Raw genomic sequence first — 4,965 nt, forward strand, 5'->3', positions numbered from 1 at the left:
ACCCTCTTCGCCCTCTTTCACCCTCTTTCGTCCTCTTTCACCCTCTTTCGTCCTCTCTCACCCTTTTTCGACCTCTTTCACCCTCTTTCGTCCTCTTTCACTCTCCTTTGTCTTCTCTCACTCTCTTTCATTTTTTTTCACCCTATTTCATTCTCTTTCACCCTCTTTCGTCCTCTTTCACTCTCCTTCGTCCTCTCACCCTCTTTTATTCTCTTTCACCCTCTTTCGTCCTCTCTCACTCTCTCTCACCTCTTTCACCCTCGTACGTCCTTTCTCACCCTCTTTCGTCCTCTTTCACCCTTTTTCGTCCTCTTTCACCCTCTTTCGCCCTCTTTCGTCCTCTTTCACCCTCTTTCGTCCTCTCTCACCCTTTTTCATTCCCTCTCACCCTCTTTCACCCTGTTTCGTCGTCTTTCACCCTCTTTCATTCCCTCTCACCCTCTTTCGTCCTCTTTCACTTTCTTTCGTCCTCTCTAACCCTCTTTCATTCTTTCTCCCCCCTTTTAATTGCAATGAGTTTAAAAGTAACAATTTAATTTTAATATCATTAGAATATTATTTAGCAGCGCGCCCAGTTTTTTTAACTAAAATTTTATTCAGAAATAAATATTTTTATCGGCTCTCAATATAAATAATATAAGTATGCTGTCTTCTAAGCTGGGCAATAGAGCCAAGGAAACGAAACGAAAAATTAATTAAACGGAACTGTATCTCAATTTGAGATCCCAAAGTTCCACATATAAATATTTATTTCTGAGTTTATTCACGCCTTGGGCTAATCACGGCGGTATTTACTAACATCTACTAAAAAGGCAAATGAAAAATATAGGATCGAAAGGGTCTGAATAGCTTAGTTGGTAAGAGCAGTCGCCCGGAAAGTGAAAGACGCGGGTTCGATTCCCGCTTCAGCGACTTTTCGGACCTATATTTTTCTCGCTTATTTCTCCATATGTAAGTTTCGAAATTAATTTATATGTGGAACTTTGGGATCTCAAATTGAGATACAGTTCCGTTTAATTAATTTTTCGTTTCGTTTCCTTGGCTCTATTGCCCAGCTTAGAAGACAGCATACTTATATTAAAATTTTATTATTTCTTTTTATTTTATATTAATTTTAAATTTGCATAAGTTTTTAAATTTTAATTTTTGACTTGGCATCTTGCATTTTAGAGCAGATAAATTTTCCAATTTTTGCTGTATCAAATAATTTTACTTTTTTTTTTAACTTTATCGGTGTGTACACACAAAACATTTCTTTGAGTAACATAATTTTATATTATTTAATTTTCTTTCTAAAATATTTATAGCTGATTTCATAAAAATTTTAGATCAGCTTTGACATAGCTTATACATCTTTTTTCGGACAATGATTTATAAATCGCTTTTTTTATTTACTCTTATTAAAAGTACATTTATTTTAGTAGTAATAAGAAACTACAAATTAAGTAGAATATAAAAGTGGCCTCCTCTGATATTATTAATGAAGAATAATCATGTTTCTCTTGTTACATAACATGTCAAAATATCAAAATTGATAATTTATATATGCCTCCTTAAATGTGTAATAGAGCATATTATAACTTCTACATACATTTCTAAATATAAGAATTAATATTTCAATGAGAAAAACTGCTGGTCAAAAATAAACTCTTCAAGTTTTTTTGCTTTACTCTAAATATAAGAATTAATATTTCAATGAGAAAAACTGCTGGTCAAAAATAAACTCTTCAAGTTTTTTTGCATTACTTACAATAAATTGATATACATCTCGTTCAAAGTCAACATTTGGTAAATCTGACATCATGTGAACTATCATCACTTTGAAGACTTTAAATATTCTGATGTATTCGTATATTATGTGATATATTTTTTTATATTATATATAATTACATATATGCAGTATTGCATATCACATGTTTAGTATATCATAAACATATTCTTTTATAAATATATATTTATATAATGATATTTGCAACTTTTTGATATTTATTAAATACTTTTATTATGTTACGTTATCATTTTATTTATACTATTTTTTCATAATAATTTTCTGCAACGCTATCCACATGTGGATAGTCCGCGACACGGGGACTAAGTTAAAACATTTAATGAAATTAAAGCTCTCGATGAAAATTCTACGAATATTTACTGTTCGTCACTCATCGATGATTACTATCCAAATAGACCTCAGGAATTAGAATCATTAAATTTGTACGATTTTGCCAAATTCTGGGAAATTACGAAACAGATGTCAAATAATGACGAAGTCAAGTGTTACAAACTGGCATCGGGTTTATTTTTAAAAAAACGAAAAAAGGGTTATTTAATTAACCATTATCGATTTAATATAAAAACTGAGCCCGAAAAATACTTTTACTCGCTGCTTCTTCTGTTCAAACCATGGAGAGATTTGAGTGAACTCAAAGGTACATTCGAGACTTACACGGATGCCTTTAAGAATTCAGAGTCTGTTTTAACGAAGGCAATGAAATATCACGAAAGGCTCGAAGAAATACAGAAAGCTTTTGAGAACGTTGCTGAATTAATCGAGAAGCGCGAAAATGATCTGAAAACAGCAGACAGAGACAAATCCGATGACGATGAACTGGATTGTAATCCGATAGAAGCTGACGACGCGATGAAAGATCTGGAAGATTTTGGTAAGATTGACGACCCGATTGATTTATCGCAAATGATGTCGCAATTGAACAAAGACCAGAAAAGAGTCTTTGATGGAGTATGCCAAGTTTTACAAGATAAGAATCAGATTCTGCGACTGTACGTAAGTGGCGAGGGTGGTACAGGGAAAAGTTTTCTAATTGAAACGATTAAACATTGGATCAGAATAAATTTGGAAAAAACGACTGCCATATCTGCTCCCACGGGTATCGCAGCATTCAATATCGATGGCTTGACAATCCATAGAATGTTTCAACTACCCGTTAGTCATGAATCTACACCAAAATATACGCAATTGTCAGACATGGTCTTGAAAACTTTGAGAGACAAGTTAAAGAATGTCGAATTATTTATAATCGATGAAGTATCCATGATTTCAAATGTGACACTTATGTTTATCAATCTACGATTATGTGAAATCTTTGATACGACAGATACAGATGATGGTTTCTTTGGCAGAAAACACATTCTCCTGTTTGGGGACTTGTTGCAGCTTCCTCCTGTAAAAGGACAATTTTCGTTTGTTAAAATGTCTCGATCAGAGATTCAGAAGTATTTAGGTACCATGGGTGGATGTGATTTGTGGAGATTGTTCGAGTACGACGAACTTTTGATTAATATGCGACAAAGATGCGATAATACATATCGTGATATACTTTCTAGAATACGAATAGGTTTAGTAACGGATTCTGACATCAATGTTCTTCAGTCTAGAAGAATCAATTTTAAAGAAAGTAGTTGCGACGAAAGATTGAATGAACTTTGCACTTATATGAATCAATTACCGATTGATACAATTTGTTTATTGCCCACGTGTTATTTGTGCAAGGTTTTGAACACAGCAATGCTCGATAAAATCGACAGCGATGAAATTCTACTGATAGCAGAAGATGATGTCGACTGTGCTCCAGCAATGAAAAAAAAGGTGCATAAAATTTTAGAAGACAAAGATGATAAAGTGTCTGAAACAGCTGGCATTGAAAGAGTAATAGCGATTAAAATTGGCGCTAAAGTGATGATTCGACGAAACATTGACGTAACTTTGGGACTTGTCAATGGAACGATAGGCAATGTAGTTGCAGTTAATCGCTCTGCTGACGGCAATCGTATTGATTCCATCAAAATAGTTATTTCGGGTAACAAAGAAATCGCAATAACGAAAGTAGATATTAAATTTGAAGTATTCCACAAATTAGTGGTACATCGGAAACAATTTCCATTGTCTCTCAGTTATGGAATAACTATACACAAAAGTCAAGGAATTACATGTAACAATGCAATGATGGATTTAGGAACGACTGTATTCAGTGATGGTCAAGCCTATGTAGGTTTGTCACGAGTAAGTAAATTGGAAGGCCTACATTTGATAAATTTCAATCCAGCATCAGTTAAAGCAAACTCGAGAGCCATTGTGGAATATAATCGACTGAGATCTATATTCAAATCTGAACTGCCACAAATCAATCGGTCCGAGAAAAAGGTTGTGAAAATGTACGATCGTCGATGGGCTATCCCTAATATCATTGATGATGTGCAGAATTATGATTGTGAGGAACCAGAAAGTATAGTTACGTGGAAAATATATGGCCTTTGCAATAACGATGCTGTTTCGTGTTACGCTAATGTAATATTACAATGTGCGTTTCATTGCGTACGTATTAGGCAACAAATACTGAAAAATAAAGCATCGAATGCATTGACTGATGCTATCTGCGCGTATGGTGAACGTAAATATTGCAACATTCAAGCGGTTAGAAGATCTGTCGGAAAACGCTTCGAAGAACGAACACAACAAGATGTTTCGGAATTTTTTACGGCTCTAATGTCGACGTATTCCGACATCAATGATGTATTAGAACTCGAATTAAAGCACGTAACATGTTGCTCGAATGTCAAATGTAATTACAATGTAACTAAGCTGGAAAGCAGTAGTTTGCTAATATTACCTATACATTCGACATTAAAAAGGAAAAAAGGTGTCACTCTACAAAGTTTGATTAATGTAGAATTTTCTAAATGGGAAACGATAAACGGCAATTGTAACGAATGTAAGGGTACCGTGTTGAAAAGGAAAACCGTAATCGAATCAACTTTATCCGTCGTAGTAATACAGCTCAATTTATATACTTTTGTAAACGGTGCTTCTAAAAAAATTATCAACAATCGGATTAACGCCGTGCCGACGAGTAATATCACGATTAATGAAAAAAAGTACAAGGTAATAAGCGCTATATTTCACGAAGGTGAAGAAATGAATCGTGGTCACTACACGTGTATGTTGAGAGC

The sequence above is a fragment of the Nylanderia fulva genome, unplaced genomic scaffold, assembly GCF_048542155.1.
Source record: "Nylanderia fulva isolate GAGA-0341 unplaced genomic scaffold, ASM4854215v1 Scaffold454, whole genome shotgun sequence".
Taxonomy (NCBI): Eukaryota; Metazoa; Arthropoda; class Insecta; order Hymenoptera; family Formicidae; genus Nylanderia; species Nylanderia fulva.